Here is a 23,806-nt window from a genome sequence, read left to right on the forward strand (position 1 = left end):
CCACTGGAAAAGAAAGCACATTTAAGTCTTTAATCCATTTTGAATTTATTCTTGTATATGGCATAAGGAGGTGATACAGCTTCATTTTTTTGCATGTGTCTGTCTAGATTTCCAAGACATGGAAACAACCAAAATGATTGGATTAAGAAGCTGTGGTACATTTATACTATGGAATATATATATATATTCACAAGATGTAGAGTACAACATAAGGAATGGAGTACCACTCGGACAAAAATAAGAATGAAATCTTACCATTTGCAACGATAGGGATGGACCTTGAGAACATTATGTTAAGTGAAATAAGTCAGATGGAGAAAGACAAATACCATATGATCTCACTTACATGACGAATCTAAAGAAATGAATAAATGAGTAAACTAATAATGAGTAAATGAAATGAGTAAACTAATAATGAGTAAACAGAAATAGTCTCAGAGTTATAGAGGAAAAACTGATGGTTGTTAGTTGGGAAGGGGGTAGGGATGAGGGAGAAGGTAAGGGGATTAGAAAGCACAAATTGGTAACCACAAGATTGCCATGGGGATACAAAAGACAGTTTGGGGAATATAATCAATAATGTAGTAAAGATTTTGTAGGATATCCGATGGACACTTGTCTTATTAGGGAGTGCACTTCATGGACAGTGTAGATACCTGACCACAGCAGTGTACACCTGAAGCTGAAGCTGAATAATAATGAATACTAACTATAATTATATATATATATATATATATATATATATATATATATATATATATATTCACAAGATGTAGAGTACAATATAGGGAATAGAGTCAATGGAATTGTAACAGCTATACGATTTCAGAGGGGTAGTAGATTGGGGGAGGGGGTTTATCACTTTGTGAGGGGTGTAAATGTCTATTACATTGTTTTGTACACCTGAAACTAATACTAATAAAAAAAGACTGAAAAAACAGAAAACATGTCTGTAGTTTACCCTCATTTTTGAAGGGTATTTTCACTGGATATAGAGTTCTAGGTTGAGAGATGATTTTCTTTCAGCACTTTAAAGATGTTGTTCCATTGTTTTGTGACTTCAATTGTTTTTAAATTGGAAATAAATCTAATAATCCATATGGGTGTTTACTTATATGTAATATTCACCACCATCACACGCTGTTTCAAGATCTTTCTCTTTGGTTTTCACTAGTTTGGCTATGTTGTGCCTAGCTATGATTTCCCTTGAATCCTGCTTGGATTTGCTAAACTTATTTGATTTGAAAGTTGATACTTTTCATGAAATCTGGTAAATGTGTAGCTATTACATTTTTCCAAATGTATTTTCTGCACATTCTCATTCATTTCCTCTGTACACCTATTATATGTATGTTTGACTATTTGAATTTGTCCCATGGATCCCAGAGGCTCTGCTCATTTCTCTTCAGTAATGTTTTTCCCTCTCTTTTTAAAACTGGATACTTTTCATTGACACCATCTCAAGTTTACTGGCTCTGCTATTATTACCTCCAATCTTCTGTTAAGCCCATCCAGTAATTTAAAACTTTTTAGTTATTGTACTTTTTCCTTATAGAATTGTCTTTTGGTTCTTTTTTTTTTTTTTTTTTTGGATATTATTTATAATTTTTTATTTCTTTGCTGAGAGAGGTCTGTTTTCTCACGAAAAATATATATTTTTTTGAATTTTTAAATTCTTTAAACATATTTATAAAGGCTGCTTTCAATCTTTGCTAAAATATCTGGATCATTTGAGGGTGTTTCTACTACCTAGTTTTTTTCTTTAGTATTGGTCATATTTTCCTATTTCTGAGTATATCTAATAGTTTTTGTAGTTTAGTGGATATTGTTGATGGCACATTACAGAGACTGGATTCTGTAATTTTTCTCTGAAAAAGGATCATTTTTATTTTAGAAAGCAGTTCAATTATTGACAGATGGACTTGAACTTACACAGACTTGAGTTTATGTTTTCTGGGGATGATCTGTGGAAACCCCAAGGTGTTTTCAAAGTTCCTCTAACTTAACAATACTTTCTTTCCCCTGAGGGCTTGCTTTTAGACTTTGTTAAAATGCATCACTGTAGGACTTGGTCCTTAATCACAAAGAACAGCCACTCTGGCATCTCAGCTGGATTTCTGGGGAATTAACAAAATGTTAATAAGGTCTCTCCACTCAAGTGAGGCAAGACTTCCAAAGCTTATCAGAACTGCTTTAACTTTAATATCACTCTTCTGTTCTTAGCCTGTGGAATTTACTCTCTGGTAAGCCTGATCTAGTCTCACTTAGGGCACATGCAACGCAGACTTTGGCTGTGGACTTTTAGGGAAACTTTATGTAGACTCATGGCAACTATCTGACCACAGATGTGTTAATTCCTCCTCTCTGATTCTCTGCCTTAAGGATCTCCAATTACTCTAAAGTTTAAACTCTGCATCTTTAGTTCAGTAGGACTTCTGTATTATGCTTGGACTCCAACTTATGCTAATGCCAAGAAATTATCCACAGGCATATCTAAGATAATCATGGGGATCACCTCATGAATTTTTCTTCTCTCAAAGATTGGGGTCTGGGACTGCCTGTTATCCAATGCCTGACAACAATTGCCTAATATATTTCATTCAGTTTTTATGAATATTCAAGGTGGTAGTGCTAGTCCATTACCAATTAATATGTTTTATTCAGAATGGCACTCTCACATTCCATTTTCAATTGATCAATACCTGAAGGCCAGAGGCCAAGTGCATGGAAAACTAATTTGGCATAAAATTCATCCCTGGAATATCATCTACATGAGAGTTCCTGATGCCTTGTCATTCATTTTCTACTGAGTCTTAGTTTTCTCTATCGATGTGATGTTAAGGCCGAGAACATCTTTTTTTGTGTGATATTTATGAATATATATGAAGTTCATCCTAATGTTGAGTGAAACCAGGAATAAATCCTAGTTTCCATATTCTATATGGTCACCGCATGGTTAGTTTCATGAGGATATTAGCATGACAGAAGAATGAAATAAACAAAAACAAACAAAACCGTAGTTCTTTGGTTTTATGATTTTAATGGTTCTGAAATGTTAATGCATCTTACAATAGAAGTTTAAATTTTTGCCACCATAAAAAAACTGAAACACAATTGATAATTTGTGTTTAATCCAATGGAATTTATTATCAAGAAAATATATTTTTTATAGGGGAATGACAGGAGAACTGACTCTGGGTGGTGAACACACCATGTGATATATAGATTATGTATTACAGAAATATACATTTGAAACCTATGTAATTTTACTAACCATTGTCACCCCAATACATTTTAATTAAAAAAAGATATATTTTTAGGCATCTAGTAATTTGAACTCTACTTAGTTGTTATTTCATTTGGCTCCAAATTTCCAAATACATTTTCCATGTAGTATCAGTAGAAATTTCCTCTTGTCTTCATAGACCATAAAACAATAAAAAATTGATTTTTTTTTTTTTAAGCAGCTGTGGATTTAAGAAAAACATCAGGAGAAATACCCTGACTTCAATATGGCTCTTAGATGTTGAAATGCATCTGTAGATAAAAATCTGAGAAAAAAAAATACTTTCTTAAGTTTTATTACATATAGGACAAAACATGGTGATGAAGACGGTGAAGAAAAATGATGATGGCTTAAGAGGGCTCTTACCTGGGAATAGGAAAATTGACCTGAAAACCCTTGAAGGACTTATTTTGAACTCCAGAATTCCATTCCCAAAGCCATGATTTTAATTTCCCCTGTCACTAGGTTTCTCCTGACCAATACAGATTAGCTCAAATTGTAACAGTTTATTATGGAAAATTGATTACGAGCATATTTTTCACCTACCATGGAGCACCATTTCCCATCACATCATTTCTTGTTTAAGGAAAGAAATGTTTCTCCTATCTTGACATGTTTATCATTGCATGCCTGAGCTAAGTAACTCTATGGGCTCAGTTTAACTCCTAAAACTGGTAGATTATTATCATGGATAATAATATATCCTCTGGAAATGATTCATGCCACACATGTGCAGCTGTATGCCAAAAAGAAAACCTTTTCTGAAGTCTTTATCTGCATAGTTTACTGGCAAGTGAATGTTGAATTCAAAAGACCACTTGCATACATGATAGCATGTCTACAGGTGCTAAAACGATATAGATATTCATGTGTATATGAGTGAGAATATATGTATTTCATATATATGGAGCCATACATATATAATATGCAATACGTCATGTGTAACAGATGTCTGTGTGTGCATTGAGTTTGCATTTTATGTAGTTAAGGTTAGTGATGATCGCGCCACTTTGACCTCTTAGCTGAGGTCAAAGACGTCCTATTTCTCATATGCTTATCTCTAACGTTTCTCTGTGTCAGGTTCACAATTTAGTAACTCCTCTCTCCTTCTGTCTGTGTCATCTAATCTAAACCATTAAGGCATCTTAGCAGCTAACAGGATAGATCAGCAGCATTCTATGTGTAATTGGCAAAGCTGGACACTCCATTTTCATTAAGTCTTTAAAACTGCCAAAACTACCCTGCTGGCACAGAAGCTCAGGACAAAACAGTATCAGAGAGGATTTCACCTCAAATTCTGGCTTTGTTGTTCATCTCTTTCAGGGAGGGCCTAGACTAACCATTCAAAGCTGGAGCTACCAACTGGAAAATTTTGGGGTTGGAACAAGCATTTAACCGTTCCACAAATGTTCCTTGGTCCTCAGCCCCTCCTCCCTTGAGGATGATTATGCTTCCTATCTACAAGAATTATACTCATACCTTGGTCCAGTTGATATATTGAATGATTGATGATATTTCCAGGCTGGCATGAATATGGGCTGAGTGAGCAGAGGACTATCTACATACCAAATGATCCTCCTGAACATGTTTTAAGCTCTATTTTTCTTAAAAATACTCCAGACTCCAAAAAATGTAAGATTCTTGATGCTTTGAAAAATAGAAGGTGGTAGTTATGGCACATGAAAAATTGGTTGGATGAAGAAGGAGGCTACACAGGAGGCCTGTGAGGCCAGTACAACCCACAGTTCTAATGTCCTGTTGCTTAGATTCCAAGTCCTATGTGTTATTTCTTTCAGTCCCAAAGACATTTAAATCCCCATGGTTTCTAGCTGCTTATATGCAGTGTGTTCTCTTAATTCCCCTGGCAGACATTTTCTCACACCTTTGGAGCTTAAAAGGAAGGAGGGGAAAAACTCTCCAGCATAAACCCCAAACTAAAAACCGTAAGTAGGAAATGATGAAGCTGGGAGCCCAGTTACCGTGGCAACTTGAGTTTGCCAAGTTCCCCTCTCAGAGAGCTGGACCTTTACTTGAATTGGTTGCTTCTCAGATGGACCTCAACCACTAGGTGCATTCAACAGCCAAGTACATTGAAAGGGAAAACTGGATTTGGCATGGTCCAGTCTCCTGGGCACGTCATCTACATGAGAGCTACTGATTCATTTGTTCGAATTCATCTCCAACCTACATCCTCTCTCAGGGGAAGGTAGAGAAAGCCAGAGCTTCTTGGCTGTAGTAGCTGAGAAGACACTTAGGAAAAAGGTAGGAAATTGTCTGGTCTCTACAAGGAAAAGACTCTATAGGGTCCTGTTAAAGCATTTTTGTGCCGCTGCTCGTCTTCTCAGCAAATATTTCTGACATTTTTTTCCAGGGACAAGGAAACACTAGTTCTGGAAATAGATGTAGGAGCAAAACTGGCCCTGCCTATAAGATTTTTATGGTCTTATTGAAAAGCCATAGCACATCGAAGGTAGCAAGTGATAAGTACAAGTAATATGATTTTCAGAGCTAGAAGACATTGAAGGCAGGTGACTGAGGCGATCAGAGAAGATATCATAGAGGAGACGGAAGGAAAACATTGAAGAGCCCAGAAGGGCTTTCTAGTCACATTATGAATGCAGGCTAGAGCTGCTAAGGCCTGGCTGGGTGTTGGAGAGTTTGTGTGGGGCATAATGGATATACATTAGGGACATCAGTTGGGGCTCAATTCTGAATGGTCTTTAAAGTAGGACTAAAGAATTAATGAAGCACCACTGAAGATTTGTTGTTGTTATTGTTGTTGTTGTTAGCAAAGATTGATGAAAATAAGCTTTTAAGAATTTAACCTAGATGCTAAACTGTTATAAGGAAAGCTATTAGAAAGAGGAGAACCAAGGGATCTTACATTATATTCTATTAGTGTGATTTTATATATTCTTTCTTGAAAATTGATTAATTCTGGATGCTTCACAGAGAATGTAGAACAAGTTTTGAGCCAAGGTTTTCTTAGCTTTTTCTTTATCTTTTATGAAGCAAACTGGAGTCCATCAGATTATGTTTTTGGTTTGCACGTTTCAAAGTCCACCATCTATCTGTCAAAAACTAATTTCTACACTTACATAGACATTATTTATGTCAGAAAATGGAAGTGTGGTGTTTTTTTTCTAGCAGGAAATTACATCTTTAACTCCATTAAGCCATTCCCCCTCACTAGCCATGCCCAGAGGCCTATTTCTCACCAAGGGATAGACCCCTGTGCTCTCCCTTTGTGAAATAACTTTGGAAATAAGGACGGCAGGATCCCACTTTCATTATTCAAGATAAGCAATACTGAGTTCTCTCCTCACAAGCCTGTTGCAGATTTTATGCAAAAGAAACGTGTTATCATTATTTTATTCTATTACTACTAGGGAGAATATTACATTTCCATTCTATGAGATATTTTTTATTTTCCAAGTATTTCTAAATAAATAATAAAACTCTCTAAATATCTACTAACTGTGGTAAACACCAGTATGAATTAATAGAACATCTGAATTCTAAACTACATTTTTAAAAAAGAAATGCCATTAACAGGAAAAATCTGATTCAAGCCGTAGATATTGGAGGATGCTACCTGCTGGTGCCAAGCGCCAGCCCCTCTCATATTGTCAGAGAAGTGTTGATACAAGGCCACCCAAATAAATAATAGTTTTCATCTCAACTGATAAAATTGGCAGACACAGCCAGAGCCCATTCCAGTGCATGGGCTGACACGTGAGAAACTGCCATTGTACGACATCAAGTTTCCTAGTGATACCGTCCAGCTTTTCTTTTCCTTCACCACAATTCCTGTTATCCTGTAGCTGGCGTTCTGTGTAATGTGAACATGTCAGATATCATAATGGGGGAAAAACAGATATTAGTGGGGTGAAGCATCAGAACAGGGCAGGGGAGGCATTTTATTTTTAGCAAGGAATCAGTACTGGTACCTCACATTTATCTCAAACTAGAAAAACATTGCTTTCAAATGTATATGGCTATGACTCAACTAATAAGGATTCTTGGGGTAAGAAAGGTACTAAACATAATAATAATTTTTAGGGCCACTCTTTCAATTAATCACCATAAGAACCCAATGAAGTAGCTATTATCTCAATATTACAGATGAGAAACTAATGCTCAAAGATATCAGGTAACTTTCTGAGACCACAGGGTTGGTGGGTATTGGGATAAGGATTCAAATGCGTATCTGACTGTATACCATGTGGGCTTGCCTATTTAGTGAACATGTCCTTGAAGAAGACGTTGTAATAAGCACTTAAATTAATGCCTCTACAGAGCCTAGTGAGGCATATTGGGTATATTATGCTCTCATAGGAAGTAAAACACCTTCAGGTGATCCTGTATACAGGGGATTGCAAATTAAAAAGTCCACAGCATCCAGACAGGAAATATAAATATGTGAGCTGGGCTGGGTGAAAGACCATGGGACACTGCAAGGCTTGGGGAAGCTGGAGCATCCTGCCATACTAAAAATGGCAAAATTCAAGCTTTTACAAATGCTGGGTAGTTAAATAAAACATTTTAGTTTATTTTGCAGTACCTTAACTTTTCAACTGATGAATGTACAAAATTATCACATGTATTTTTTCCATCATACTCATACATGTTAAAAAGAGCCTTGTGAACGTATGAATTAATTGGGACCAAATCAGAGAAGATGTGTTTTTGCTTGTTTTAATTTAGCCCCAGAACAATGAAACTAGCTATACTAGGAAAGTGTTATAAGACCTAGTGTAGTGTTGGCTGACTTAAAATTGAGACATATTATGCCAAGCGACACAGCTAGTTAGTCATGATATTTATACCAATGCTCGGAATGGTTGGGGTCCAGATTGCAATGGGATTTCTCAAATCTGACATAGTAACAGCATTGAGACAAATGTCTGACTACATAGAAGCTGGTTAAGTTTTGGCAGCTAAGGACACACTAGGCCATACACAGGAAGGTAGAATAAATGTGTATAATTTTCTGAATAATGAAAATACTTCGTAAAGTGTGCTAACATAAATACTTACAGATGTAAGGAGGCGCTTGCATTTTTATGAAATCAGAAAGACATTATTCTACTGGGAATATTAAAATGGGGCAGTCACTATGGAATACAGTCTGGTGGTTTTTCCAGAGTTACCATAAGACCCAGCAATTCCACTCCTAGGTATAAACCCCAAAGGATTACAAAATGTGTTCAAATAAAAACTTATACATGAAAGTTCATAGCAGCTCTATTAATAATAGCAAAAAGGTGGAGAGAACCCAAATGCCCATCAACAGGTGAATGAATAAACACAATGTGGTATTTACATACGATTTATATTATGGATGGAATATTATTTGGCCCCCAAAAGCATGAAGTACTGATACAAGCTGCAACATGAATAAACCTTGAAAAACAGTATGCTAAGTAAAAGCAGTCACAAAAGGCCACATATTATATGATTCCATTCATATATACTGTTCAGAATAGACAAATCTATAGACAAAACAGATTACTGGTTGTGTAAGGCTGAGGTGATGAGGGGATAGGACGGTGATAACTGAAAGATATGGGGCTCTTCTTTGTAGTGATGAAAATGTTCTGTAATTGATTGTAGTGATTGCACAACCTGACACTACACTAAAAACCAATAATTGTGCACTTTAAATAAGTGAATTGTACGATAAGTGAATTATATCTCAATAAAGACGTTTCTTTTTTTTTTTTTTTTTTTTTTTTTTAAACAACATTAATGTGATGTGGGCCTCCATGCAATCCATTCTGTCTCAGGCAGTTCTGCATTCCTTGTTTCAGGCATGTGTGGTACCTTTCATCATCACGATTATGATAATCAACAAAGGTGCTTAGGTGGCACCTTTAGCTCAAGGATGTCAAACAGTTTGCAAACACTAACTATGCCTGTACTGCTGGCAGATGAGTAAACACTGTTTCTCTGAAACACTCCAAGAAATTCACCCTGGTGATCCCTGCGTTTCTGCAACTGATATAACCCTTTTCTCCTGCTAGTTGGCTCTAGAGCATTTTTAAAGATGGAGGGTTTTCATACTTACTGAATGTCTGCTATCTCTTTCCCATTGTTGTAGGCCATCCTTTGGACCCTATATCTCATTTAACTCTCACATCAACGCAGGAAGCAAGAATTATGCCCATGTTTTATGTAAGGAAAATGAGATCCAAGGAAGTTGAGCAATACAAATCAACTCTTGACTAGTCTAAGCAGCAAAGAACTTTATTATAAGGATATCTGACAGCACACAGAATCAACAGGAAGGTTGGAGCACAAGGCAGGCACTAAGAGGCAGGAAGAAGGCAGGAACAGGAGATCATACAACTGGCACCACATCCCCGGTACCCTACACACTCTCATACAGGTATTGCCAACCTTGTTTGCTGGGCCAGTTCCCTAGATCTTAATTAAATCACCACCCCGTGATTAACCACTGACTGTCTCTATAGTTTGTCGCACTCCTTTAAGTGTCAAAGTTCTAAGCCCAAGCCTCCAGTTTGCCAAGCTTACGTCCCACCCCTGCACTGTATGGCCAAGGCGCAGAGAGAGGGAATACCACTCCAATTTACCTTTTGTGAGGGATGGAGGGCCTCTTCTGCATCCCCGAATTAGGTGAAGTCCAGGTGCTGGGTAGCCACAATGACACAGAAGATGTTGAACAGAAGTCTTCTGATTCCAAGTCTACTGTTCTTCCTGTTGCACAACTTGAGCTCAGACTTCAGGTTGTTCCACTTCAGTGCACTTACTACGCATTGGGCAGCTGTGCCAGGTGCTGACAATATGGAGAAAAGAGCCACACTCTAAGCCTTACTCAGGTTTAGGCCAGTGGGGGAGATGGTGAAGGAAAGGCACAATGAAAATATAATGTGCCATGTGAAGGTATCTCCACTGAGTTGTGGGCGCATCTGTGAGGGGATCACATCCCAGACCTGAGGGAGTCAGGGAAGGCTTCCTGAAAGGGGTGTGGGCCAGTTTGTTGACTGGCTTAGGTCCAAATCTTAGCTTTCAACTAACTCTTTTCCCTGTAGATGATGTGGTTTCCTCTTTCCTATTAAGTATTCACTGAAAACAAAATAACCATCCTAACCACCTGTCATTTAAATCAGTTAAATGAAAGTAGATTTATTACTCTTAATGAAAATGATTCCTACTATAGTGAGAATACTGTACATGTCAGCAGAGAAGTGCTTCTGCTCTCAGAGGCTTCATTAAATTGCCAGTGCCTCACCCTGTGCTGACATTCATTCATTCATTCGTTCATTCTTTCATTCAGCAGATACTCATTTGGCATCTACTATGTGCCAAACCCAGTTCCAAGCACTGGAATAAAACACAGTGAATAAAACAAAATATCTGCTTATATCCTAAGGGGGAAGGCAGAAAATAGATAAACAAATGTATACTATTATATCAAGTACTAATAAACACTATGATGAAAACTAAAACAGGGTAAAGGGCTAGAGATTAACAAAGTTGGAATGGCTGCTATTTTAGATAGAGGGGTCAGGGGAGAAGTAGTCACTGTTCTTGAGCTGAGAATAGAAAATATTTTTTTGTAGCTCAGCAGAGGGAGAGAGGCCAGAGTTGGTGCTCTGGAAGGGGGGTGACATACCTGTCCATTTCTTTGTGTCCAATTGAAAGTTTCTGAAAAAGTGGAAGCCTTTCTTTACAAATGACCTTTGGCTACTTATGCACTAATTTCTCCTTGGAATGCCAAGTAGTGCAGCTTGACAGGAGTGTGGAAAACAAAGTAGGTGAGAAGCGAGAGGAAATGCTGAAGAGCCAGGGAGAGCCAGACAATGGAGGACCGTGTGCGCCACGGCAAAGACGTCGGCTTTCACTCTTGTTGCCTGGTACGTGCTAGGCGTACCCGTTGGTTGGACCTATTCGACTACTGGGCCGTGGCAGACACTGGGTAACTTTCAGTGGAAGGACGAAGATGTGATCAGGTTGTGTTTTAAGAAAGTTTAACCTAGTGGCCAGATGCAGTGGGAGCCAGACTGGAGTCAGGAATGCTGGCCAGCCTGCTAATCCAGATGAGTGGTTCTGAGGACTGAGCAGGAACAGTCAAGTGAGACTGAGAGGAGGGTAGACTGGCGTTTGCTCTGTGATGTTAGTATCAAGTGCACCCTGGGTGCAGAGAGACTTAGACCAACAGTATCACCAAGTTTATACCGTTTTTCGAAAATTCTTAGGGGAAAATATATTCTACGAGGCTGGAGGTAAGGATTTTATTGATGTAGAGTTCATGGAGTCCTAAAATATATCAGTATACTAAATAACAGGTTTTCTTTTTTTTTTTTTTAATAGATTTAATTTCGTTAGTTTCCCCTCCCACACACACACCTCATGGCGGGATCTAAAGCTCAAGGATTTTTGGTTCTCAGTTTGCCTTCTTATTTCTTGTTGGATTCTAATAAGAGTTCCATGGGAGGACACAGACTTTGTAAGTACCTTCCCTCTCATTATTGCGTCTCTGAGGGTCCTTCATCTTTAAGGCAGTATCACCCAGCATCTCAGGAAATCACTCTACAAATAGTGTTCTGACCTCTTGGAGTCAGAGATAATTCATTTAAAGCTTTGTTTTGATATTTCATTGGAGCCACAGTTGAAGCATGATGGCCAATGATTTGTTGGTGTCTGATGGTCCAGCTCATGCTAGAAAGGCAGCTGTCACTGATCTGTGTGTCTGCCCATCACCCAAGGCCCAGGTTTGGTGCTCTAGGTGGGCATCCTACTCTCTTTCCCAGTTATGATTAGGGACCATGCAGGGGGATGGGGAGTCTGTTTTCATTTCTGGGCTGGCTAAGAAATGTATTGTATTACAATTGGAATCTTATAGAAACAGGAGACTGTTAGACTGGAATCTTCGACTGAGAATGAAAACTCTTTCAGACTCCGTCTAACTCAATGTTTCTGACTTCGGTAAGTCTTTACTTCTTTCCTTTGTTTTTATAGATGATGGTTCACTATGTGCCAGACATTGTTATAGACCCTGGTGTGCAAAGGAAAATTAAATTGACTTCAGCCCTAATATTGCTCACAGTATGTTGGTAAAGAATGATAAATAAACAGATGACTAAAATACAGTAAAATAAGAGCTGTGGTAAAGATTTATCTTTTCACTTTTAGAAGGTTTTTTAAAAAATCAGAAAGACTTATAAATTTCACTTTAATTTCCTGTTAGAGTTTGCTGATATATTTTAGTGCTTCACCAACCCTACATCAAGATTAAAAAAAAAAGTTTACCTCAATCTCCTAGCCTATATGTCTCCATAAGAGTCAATTGCCTAGTTCAGGAGTCACAAACATAAGTGCCTGTAAGGGCCAGGCAGGTGACAGGAATGAGTGGAGGGGCTTTGTGGGAGGGGTGGAGACCGTGGTAAACTGAGGAGTGTTTCCTTTCCAACCGGGGCAGCTGCTACTCAGAGCAGGCAGATTGTTGCTGGGCAGAAATACACAGCCAATGATGCCAGCTCTTATATTTTTCCAAAAAAAAAATAAGTTTTATATGAAATCTTTCATTTTTAAATGTTAGAAACTAACTCAAAAAAAAAAAAAAAAAGATGCAGTGCCAATGAAATTCTTCTTGGGCTGATATTCTAGAGTAAGAGCAGTTAGAAAGAGAAGAGCTTATATGAACTCCTAAAGATGGGTGTGAAGACCATGGCAGAAATTCCTGGCGTTATCCAATAGCTCTCCTTACCGAATAATGCTTTTGTTTTGGAGATACAAAAAGGGAAACTCAAACACTTGTCATTTGCTTTCTTCTCTTTGTTATTGCAAAGCACTTTGCAGTATTTTGAAGAATATTGCTCAACGAAACAACACTTTTCGCTAAAGATGAAAGAAATCACAGAGCACACCCACTGGAGACTTGACTAAGTCTCACCATTTTCCTGCACCCCCAACACCCAAACTAAGGGAGCCATTAAACTCGAGATTGTCCTTTGTAGAAGCAAGAAGAAGGGCTGAAGGCTAAGGAGCACTTTCTGGACAGGGATCCCTTCCAACAGCAGGTCCACTCAAACTTTTGGTCCTTTTACTCTGAGGATTCTGCCTCCCTCCTACCCCCATTCTCTCTACTCTATAGCACTGCTGGAAGGAACACCTGGGATGCAGGAGCTGCCTCAGGACTGTGCCCCTTCCGTGCCCATTCTCTGGCTCTGGGCATCACTGAACATGTCTGTGTCGGGTAGCTACAGCCCAAGGCAGGGAGACACACTTGATCTTGGACTATTTGAAACACAGCTAAATAACCTTCCTTGGAAGATGAGTAGGGCATGAGGCACTGTGAACTGTGGAGCCTCCTTAGGGAGTGGGGTGTGGTGTGAAGAGGCAAGCTTCTGACCCGGGGGCCCTGCTCCTTTGGCAGGCTGCATCCTCCAGACTGTCAATGGTGCCAGCTGCCCTTTTGCTTTCCACCAGCCATAGCTATAAATACAGTCACATTTCCCACATACTGTATTTATGTTTCAGAAAATGTCTGCGTTGCATACGTAATGGAGGAGATATAATTATAATATTTCAAAACTGGCCAAATTTTGTGAAATATAAAATAACAGATGGCACCACACAATATTGGTGTGGTGTTCTTCATTTAAATCATAACTCGGGCCTGAAAATGTTCCCATTTCGTACAGGGTGGTGATGAGAGTGTATGTGCCAGAGTTAGGAGGTGGCGTGGTTCCCCTTCTTTGTCCTCACGAAGCTTTTCTTTTCAGGGAAAAGAAGAGTTATAAAGCTATATAGTCCCAGTAGCCTCAGTTTGGTCTGGTCAATCTACCGATTTGCTGCCCCTTGGGGCTTCTGTTAGCTGGAGAATAGGAAGCGTGACTTCTAAACTTAAGCTACGGCTTAGACATTGATAACCCATCAGATAGTAGACCAAAGTTACATGGGTGGTGGTGGCCCCTCACAGCTGTCCATTCTCACATAAGCACCAAGAAGCTGTTGCCAAAGTTTAAACCTTCAGATCCTATTTCCCATCTTCAGCTGCAGGTGACATTAGATGTTTCTGTCCTATTATGTGTTGTGCAGCAGGGAGAATTAGCAGCTGACCTGCTTGGTTTTGACTCCATTGCTTGTTCCCACCTTCACCCAAAGCCAACAAAATCGGAGATCTCACTGATTCTCAAAAGGCCTGTGGGACAGTGGAGTTTAAGTGTGAAATAGAGTAAACTCTTAAGGACATGGGATTGTCTAGAGGGAATGTCAGATTAAGAGATAATCACACCAGTTCTGCTGCCCAAATCTCCTCATACCAAACCAAATGGCTCATTGATTTGGATAGATTAGGATTCATACAGATGCTTATATACAATCCAGATTCTCTACCCAATCACATTTGACTTTCCCCCCCATCTCAACTGTTCTTCCCATCTCACTAAAGAAACTGTAACATTTAGCAATTAGGTTGCAGACTCCTAAATCGTTCATGAACAATACAGACTAAGGAGACTTAAATGCCTGTTGCTGGCCCTCCCAGCCTGTTATGTGAAGTCTTTCATAACTCAATCTGTATTGAATAAAAGGGCGACAGAATCAGTCCCCACCTGGGCTTCCATAATGACTGAGAGTTTCCTCTGTGTGTCTGATCATTATTTCCCTGTTCCATTCCTTCTTTGGAATGAGACACCAAAAACATGCTGGAGAAGTTAGAAGTGTTTGTGCTGTCTTCAAATCAATAGCATATTGAAACTCAAAAAGCAAAAGTATTTCATCTTCCCTCTCTCTTTTCAGAGAATAAATTCACAAATGAGGTCTGAATTAACCTTGAACTGTCTTCTTTCTATAGATTCAGACACCATTTTCTCCTTGAATTTTCTTCTCTATCAGTCCCTCTAATCAAAGTTGGAAAAATGAGCTGTCCTGTTGTGTTATGATAACGTACAAGGAAAACAGATATCCCTCTATTAGTGCCAGTGTCAGAATGTGTACATTATGACGAAGTGGAGAAGACAGGAAAGGATTATATGGCCCAATGGCGCTCTAGGAAAGCAGTGGGTTGACTTCTGTTTGAGACAAGCTGGTAGAGGCCTCAGTTGTGGTCTATGACTTGTCTGTATTTACCTGGGGAAGCACCAAGTTACCACAAAGAGTGAAAATAATCAGTGGATTCTGCTCTTACCATTCTGAAGGAAATTAATTTCTATAGCTCCTGCCCATCACAGATACTTGGGAGTCTGTATGTCAGGAAATTATTAATCTTTGACCTGGTATGGTCATTCTCAGGAGTGTTACGCGAGAGAAAGACTGAACCTGTTCCTATGGCCAGTGGGTAGAACAACATTTAATGGGTGGAGAAAACAGACATCAGCTCAACATAAAGAAGAACATTACAATAATTTGAGTAGTCCAAGACTGAAAGCACTACCTTAAGAGGTAGTACATTCCCCCTCAATGGAGGAATCCAAGTTAAGTCTGGATGGCCACTGGGTGGTGATATGGTAGAAGGGATTCTAGAGCCTTGCTTCTCAAAGTGTGGTCCCAGAACGAGAAGCATCATTATTTCCTGGAAGCTTGTTATGAATGCAGACTCTCAGGCCCTACCTAAGACTTACTGAATCAGAATTTGTATTTTGGCAAGATCCCCTAAGGAATCTGTATGTACAATAGAATCTGAGAAGCACAGTTGTATGGCATTTCTTCCAATGTTCAGGTATGTTTCTAATTGTATGAGGTATATATAGTTTACCATGAAATATCACTTGTTTTGGCACTCAGTACTCAGTTAGAGAATGCATGTATAAGGAGGATTTGACTCTCAAAGACTCAGTTAGATACGTTTTTTAAAAAATTATTATTAGTTTCAGGTGTACAAAACAATGTAATATTTAGATATTTACACCCCTCACTAAATGATAGCTCCCCACACACAGAAGTATACTATCCTTCTCGCATCGTATATAGCTGTTATGGATGGACCTAGAAAATATTATGCTAAGTGAAATAGTCAGATGGAGAAAGACAAATACCATATGATCTCACTTGTATGTGGAATCTAAAGAACAGAATAAATGAACAAACAAAACGGAAATAGACTCAGAGATATAAGGAAAAAACCTGATAGACATATTTTTAACATACATGAATTAAAGTTTTCTTCCTCATCTTCTGCCCTCTACTCCATCCTAATCTGATAAGTGTGCTGAAATTTACACCACAAGTTATTCCTTTGAGTTCAAGCATTGAAGTACCCCATGAAAATGATAACATCTTAACTAGATGGGGGTAATGTTTTAAGTCATTATTACCAATTAAGCTATTAATGTTAATTAGCACATCAATTCGCTATCAGAGAGCAGGTCTTATCGTTTTTTGTAGCCCTACTACTTAGCATGTTGACTGAAAAACATCAATATCTGATTAATGTTCTGTAATAGCTCTCTCCACATAGGATTTGGCATGGCATCACCAGGCCCAGTGAATATATGCTGCACTGGAATGGTTCAGATTCTGTGGGAATACGTCAAGGGTCAGGTGGGTGAAAGGATTTTCCCCTGTGGAATTTCTTAGGATAAGGGATCCCAGGGAGATGTGGACAACCAGGGCTGGAGAGGAGAGAGGCGAGAGGAGAGAGGAAGAGAGAGAGAGAACTGAGTCTTCCTCCACACAGCATAGCGCTTAGTAAGCCACATAGAGCATCCTCTTCTGCTGCATTCCTGATCCCTGCCTTCCTCACAATTAGGGTTTCTGGGCGGGAATTCCCACCCGTTCTCAGGAATTTTTTTTGGTTTCCCATTCCTGAACCCCGAGAAAAGTTGGTCAGGAAATCTGGAAAATCGGCTCCTTGAACCCAGGTGGTTGGTAGTATCAGCCATCACTTTGTGGAAACGATTCATCGTAGAGAACAGAAAACAGTTTGTATCTCAGGATTCGGGAACGGGAAAGTGAAAAAAGTTCCCACAAACGGGCAGGAATTCCCGCCCAGAAACCCTACTCATAATGGGCTCTAGAACTTGGACTGTGTGCCAAGGTTTACAAGTTTAATGTGATATTGTGATGTGGCTAAAATCATGGCTCTAAAGCCAAAATATTTGTGTTTAAAATCTTGGCTATGTTTCTTAGTAGTTGAGTAACAGCCTTGGACAAGTTACTCAACCTCTTTAATCCTCAGTGTCTTCATCTGTAAAATAAGGAAAATACTCGGACTAGCCTATAGTGTTGTTGTAATGATGAAATTGTATAACGCCCTGTGCTTTGCACAGTGCCTAGCACATATTAAGTGCTAAACATATACTCTCGTCTTTGCTATTGTTGCTATTATTTTCTATGGCATGTTTCCCAAGCTATCCAAACTTGCATTTGAATATAATCACACGCTTGGTAGCCTCAGAATTTCACAGGCCATATTATAACTTCTTAGTACCACCTAAAAATTTCTGATTCTGCATTTCCCTCTGATTGGCTTTTGTGTCTCTTGCTACAGACTTTACCATTCCTCGTTTGTAGGTGGAACTAGTTTCTTGGGCAATCTTCATTTGTATAGGGGTATGAGAGATCCACATTCCCTTATAAGAAAGGGTATACGAAAGGCCAGGGTATTTCATTTAGTCATCATTGCCATATTGAATATGCTCTCCAGGAAGTCTTCAGGCCTGGGAACAAAATACTAAACATAGAACGAAGTGGAGTAAGTTATGACCAAGCTTTTTACACATCCTGCAAGCAGAACTCTTCCCACATTTCCTGTGTAATGGAAAAGTGGTGGGGTCCGGAAAGCAGAATAACATCTCTCCCCCGCCCCTTTTTTTCTGGAAGGCTAACTTGTTTAGTAAGGAGACATAAAAGTGTATAGAATATCATTTCACTTTTCCATGCCCTTCTGCAGGACTACTTTGAAGGAGAGGATTATACATCTCTTAACTCTTCCTAAGAAAGAAAAGCCTTGGGGTCAAGTAATTAGGATTCAGGGTCTCAGGCTGTGTGCCTCAAAAGCATTTACCAGTTTTCCCACACATGTCTTCTTCTGTTCCAGGATCTTATCCAGGGTACCATGTGACATTTAGTCAGCATGTCCACTTAGTCTCCTCTGGTCTCTGTCCAACACAGAAATCAAATGTTGTCAACAGATATCACCACAGGCATGGGGGAGGATGCTGCGTGTTTCTCAGTTATTTTACAATCACTTATTGAGTTCCTATTATGTGAGACAAATAAAAAAAGTAATGAAATCCCTGCTCTGGAGGAGTTTACCAGCTGGGATGGCTACCGATAGGTAAAGAAATAATTACTGTACCTTGTGATATGCACTATGACGGGAAGTACACCAGGTGCTGTAATATCCCTGAAAAGAAGGCATGACTCTTGATAATCCTTGCCAGGAAAACACAACGACCCAATTCATATTTTCTGGTAGAGAGCTCATTGGGATGGACCTCGTGGTCAAATGAATCAATTAAATTGGGATGTTCGTTTATATAAGAGATTGTGTTTCAACACAGTTCTGAAAGAAAAAAATGCTTGTGAGCATTGTTTGTTCCTATGAATCAATGATTCTAAAAAGAGAGTCTGAGGTGGGGGGTGGGGGAATTATATCACAGAGCCAAGCTTTTCCTAACCAGCTGTGAAATGCAGGCGTGGGGTTCCCTTGGGACAGAGATCTACATTGGGGTTTGGAGAGATAAATTACCACTCTATCTTTCTCCGCCTTTTCATAATGAAATTTCTTGAAAAGTTGCCTTTATGTGCTTTCTCCTTTCTTCACTTTCCACTCATCCCCCAACCCACAGCAGTTTGGCTTCTGCCCTCTGTTTTTCTACAAAAGAATGTTTGCCAAGGCAATTCATGACCTTCCTGGCTGTAATCTAACATAAAAATGTTAATAATCATTTTATCCAAACTCGCAATAACCTTCTGCGTTGTTGATCACTCCCTCCTTCTTCAGACACTTTTTCTTTTGAATTGTGTTACATGTGTGTATCCTAAGCTGCTTCTCCCGACCCCTCGTCCTTTGCTAGTCCTTCTTTAACCAGGACATTAACAAGGGACATTAAGACTCAGTTCTAGGTCTTCTTATCCCTGTATATTTTCCCTGAGGTTGTCCCAGCAATGGCTTCAATTACTGTTGGGGTTAAAATGCACAATTGATCGTTTTTCTCCCCCACTAAGATCTGAACCAACTGAGAAATACAGAGTCGAGCAGGCACCAAAGTACCCATTTTGTTATGAGTATAGCTGAATTGCAGAATGCAGGCTTGGTTCAAGTCCAAAATGAGCTTCTTACTTAATGCCCTTCTTTCTCCCAGTTGGTTTCATTCACTCAGCCACAGGCAGAATAATTTGTCAACTGTAGCTGTAGGCCTCCCGCTACAGAGACAAGACCTGCCAGGGGGCTTACCATACAGAGGAGGAAGAAACAGAAAGGAGAACACATGTGAACTGCAGATAGTCCTCTTAAGGGAAAAATGGAAGAGAGAGAGAGAGAGAGAGAGAGAGAGAGAGAGAGAGAAGAGAATATGAATGTATATGTACAGAGACTGGTAATGCATTAAGCCTCCCAGCAAAGAAACAGGGTCACAGAAGTGTTAGACCTTTGTCATCTCTCTAATCAGATAAATCAATCTTATTCCTGGAAGGGTGTGGACAGTGAGAGGTAAAAAAAAAAAAAAAAAAAAAAAGACAGCAGCTTCTAAAATACTTTTCCTGAAGAGGCTGAAGTTTCTATTACATGAACCTGAAGAAACCCAGAGAGAGGGAAAGATGACTCCACTAATCACCACCTACACTAGTATAATTCACAAATCTTTATTCTTAGTCAAAAACTGTCCTCGGAGCTGCAGGCTTCTATATTTAAAAACTTAATTGTCATCTCTACTTGGATGTCTCAAATGCAATTGCAGTTCAACAGGCCCCCAGGTAATCATATTAGTAACCAAACATTGAGTTATTACTGTGTGCCAAGCACTGTGCTAATAGCTTTATGTGATTCTCTCATTTAATTTTCATATCAACTCTATGAGAAGGTGGGGATCATTAACAAAATTAAACTTAGCGAGTTTTGGGTCACACTACCTGAGGGCAGTGGCTAAAGGCTTAGAACCCAGGGAGCCTGATTCTAGAATTATTAGCTGTTGCATTACACTGCTTTCCCAATTAAGCCCGTAACTGCTCTCTTAAACCAGGTCTGAATACAGTGAATGAATCCTTTCTCAATCATTGACATTATGTCCATCCAGAAACATAACCAGGAACCAAGGTATCAGCACTTTATCCCCATCTGCACCAAATTCTGTGGGTTGTAGCTCCTAATAGTCTCTACAGTCCCTTCGGGCACCCACATCCCTCACCCTAATCTAGTTGTGCAGCCAAATCTCCTCTCATTCCTGCCTGGACTATTGAAGTACACTTCTAACTGGCCACATTCATGCTGCATACAGAGTGGTCATGGGCCTGCCCTTCCCCCAACATAGAAATCTTCCATAGCTCCCTATCACTCTTGGGACGAAGACTGTCATGCCGGGTATCATGCAGGGTCTCAGCTCCCCACATAAGAAAGCAGGATGTTGTGAAGCCAAAAAGGAACACCCACGGAGCCATAGATAGGGGAGTCATACCACTGTATTCTCGCTGGCGGCTGGGTTGGAGACACAGGAAGCAGGAGCCACACGATCCGCAACCACTTCTCTCTGCCAAGCAACCTCACACCTCCAGTCACACCAGTCACACCTCCCATTTCTCCTCTCTTAACATTATGCGCCTCCATTTCAGGGCAATCATCACAATTATAATTGATATCTATGTATGATTATTTAACAAAAAGCAACGCCTCCTTCTAGATTTTAAGGTTAGAAGGCCAGAGGCCCTGTCTGGTGTTGCTTGCCACTGTATTTCAAGTGCCTGGTATAGGGTCTAACACAAGACAGTGGCTCAGTAAATGCTAATTGGATTCACTTATGGTGATGGTAATAGCTAACATCAATTGGGCACTTTCTATATGCCAGGCACTGTTTTCAGTGCGGAACACATTTTGTTATTCATTTCCCACAGTGGTATAAGGAGATAATTACTTTGCTTATCTCCATTTTATACATGAAGAAACTGAAGATGGGAGAGGCTGGGCACTCTGCTTGGAGATACTAAATGTCAGAGCCAGAGCCTGAACCAGGTCTGCTTGATATTTTATATGAGGATGAGCTGCCTTTGCAACAGTGATTGCTGGTCCATCATGTTAAGAGCTTGAAAGAAGAAATCAAACCATTAGTTATTCAGGAAATGGCTTATCTATCGAAACATATATACTTTAAGTATAATTTTACTTGACTGAGACAAAAGTTATTTGTGACTGTGTTAAATGTAAGTTTCTATATTTCTGATTTTTACATGACTGAAGCAGAGCATTGAGGAAAAACCAGACCACACAGAAGCAAGTATGAAGTGCCCTGGGATATGCTGGGAGAACACTGGGACAAGAGCACGGGGGCTCAGGCAGACTGGTAAGAGTGAGGCTGAAATGACAAATCGAGACATGAAGGAGGGAAGAATCTAAGGCTCAGTCAGAGCTGGAAGAACACTCACCTGGCTGTTTTATTCAAACCCATACTCTGGGGGAGGAGCGTCTTAGCAGCATGACAGGTCTGAGAAAGCATTTGGTGAAGAGTTCTGGAAGTGAGATCCCAGGAAGCAATATACTCAGGATCACTGTGGGGTGTGGAGGAGGACTTTCTTCCTGGAATGTGAGCCAGGGAATTTCCACCTGGGAGTCTGCAGGATCAGCCTGAGATTGAGACTTGATCGAAATCAATAAGCCAGGTTGTTGCAGGACCAGTAATGACTACAGCTGACCTTTATTGAGTTCTGAAGCCCTGGGCTGAGGGCTTTACAGATTTTCTCTCACATAAGCTCTTCATAGCCATGCTGCCAGATGAACATTCTTATCTTAATTCATCAGTTTAGGAAAGCGAGATTCAGAGAGGGGAAGGAGTTTGTCTAAGGTCACACGGCTAGATTCCAACCAGGCCTGTCTGACCCCAAAGTCTCTTTGCTTTCTCCATTTGCCTCTCTGAGTAAGGTTTACGGCCTAGCTGCAAAAGTGATTTTGTACAAAGCCTAGAAGGTTCGTGCATGCATGCGTGCATTTATGCCTGCATTCCATGCACATCTACCAAATACTTCCTGAAGACTGAGGCTAGGGTACAGACACCAGTACTGAGAAGGCCCTAGCCCCAGAGACTCAAGAAGCAAAAGTGGTGATCACGGAACCAAACACAGGTTTCCTGTTTCCTGGTGTTCTAATTGGTGACATTACAGGCTGTGATATGGTACTTTTTTCCAGAAAATTGGCACAAACTAAGGAGCCTGCCCAGGTCAAGGAATGCACTTGTGGTCTCTTCTCACCCTCAGACAATCAGAAAACCTGAGAGGCTGTGCTTGCCATCACCAGGTGATATTTCCACATCTGCACTACATGGAAACTCTCAAGGACTCTTGACTCAAATTAGTTCCTTGCCCACCAGGCACTCCCTGGCCTCTACTAGGAGGACGGGAGTGATCTCCCAGCATGACTGCTTGCTTCTAAACCCTTGTTCTCCCGAAGCCAAAATCAATACCCAGTCTTGTTGGCTTTCATTCTGTGGAACCAAATGCTTCACTACCCTCCAACTCCTTCCCTCTCTCATTTTTTTCATCCTTGGAGGTAACAGGGAATTTTCTTTATACCATCATTCAAATTTGAGCATCCCTTTGACAAAATTTCTACTTAAGAAATGAGATGAAGCATCATGGAAAATAAGCTAAGGTTGTTTTTGTTTTTGTTTTGGTGGTGGTAGTGGTTGTAGTTTCGACAGGTTTCACTCCTGAATATACCTTGAAGAATTTTACTCTTTCATTTTTGCATCTGTATCCTGAAAAATGATCTTGGTGTCAATAAGTAGACCCCTCCTAGGGACTTCTTCCTTCCCCTGGCTATTATCAAAGCCCAGCTGATCTGCACCAAACGGGTAATGGAAGCCGTTCTTTTCATTTTTCTCTGGTCCCTCTGTTTGCATGTGCCTATGAAGGTCACACATGACTTTTCACCTCCCCTGTCTCATTTTCCAAGTTTCCTGGCACATGGACATCCCTTTAGTGAGGACAGCAACTTATTACAGGAATATAATGAAAGCTTCATGACCAGCATACTGAAATATCCAGATGGGTAATGTTGAGCCCTTGCAAAATAAGCTGTTTACTATTTATCTTTCTTGGGGGGGAAAGTTTGATCATTTCTAAGCCTTTGCTTAGAAATGTTTTCTTCGGTCAGGATCAAGGAGTTCTCTGTTTTCTAGCTTATAATAATAACATAAAGAGAGAGAGAGAGAGAATCGACCCCACAGGAGAGGCCAAGGCCCACAGGCCCAGGAAGGTCATAGGGTGGAATAAGGTGGACCTGATGGGGCCTGCAGCAATATGGAGAATGCTTCCCTTTCTAAAAACGGAGCCAGAGCTTCAACGGACTTTTTCAAGAGTAACTAAAAATCTGGATGAGCAAATGTTTAATTACTGGCAAAATAT

The 23,806-nt window shown here is 39.9% G+C and overlaps 1 non-coding gene across 1 annotated transcript; it reads left to right on the forward strand.

The window, feature by feature from the left end:
- The first annotated feature begins 11,451 nt into the window (after nucleotides 1–11,451).
- Nucleotides 11,452–23,501, forward strand: LOC109433945 (uncharacterized). Its single transcript, XR_012492717.1, has 5 exons — nucleotides 11,452–11,535; nucleotides 11,624–11,759; nucleotides 12,156–12,238; nucleotides 21,651–21,750; nucleotides 22,590–23,501. It is a non-coding gene; the product is annotated as an uncharacterized LOC109433945 (transcript).
- The last annotated feature ends 305 nt before the right edge of the window (nucleotides 23,502–23,806 follow it).

Source organism: Rhinolophus sinicus, linkage group LG16 (assembly GCF_036562045.2).
Source record: "Rhinolophus sinicus isolate RSC01 linkage group LG16, ASM3656204v1, whole genome shotgun sequence".
In the NCBI taxonomy this organism is placed as follows: domain Eukaryota; kingdom Metazoa; phylum Chordata; class Mammalia; order Chiroptera; family Rhinolophidae; genus Rhinolophus; species Rhinolophus sinicus.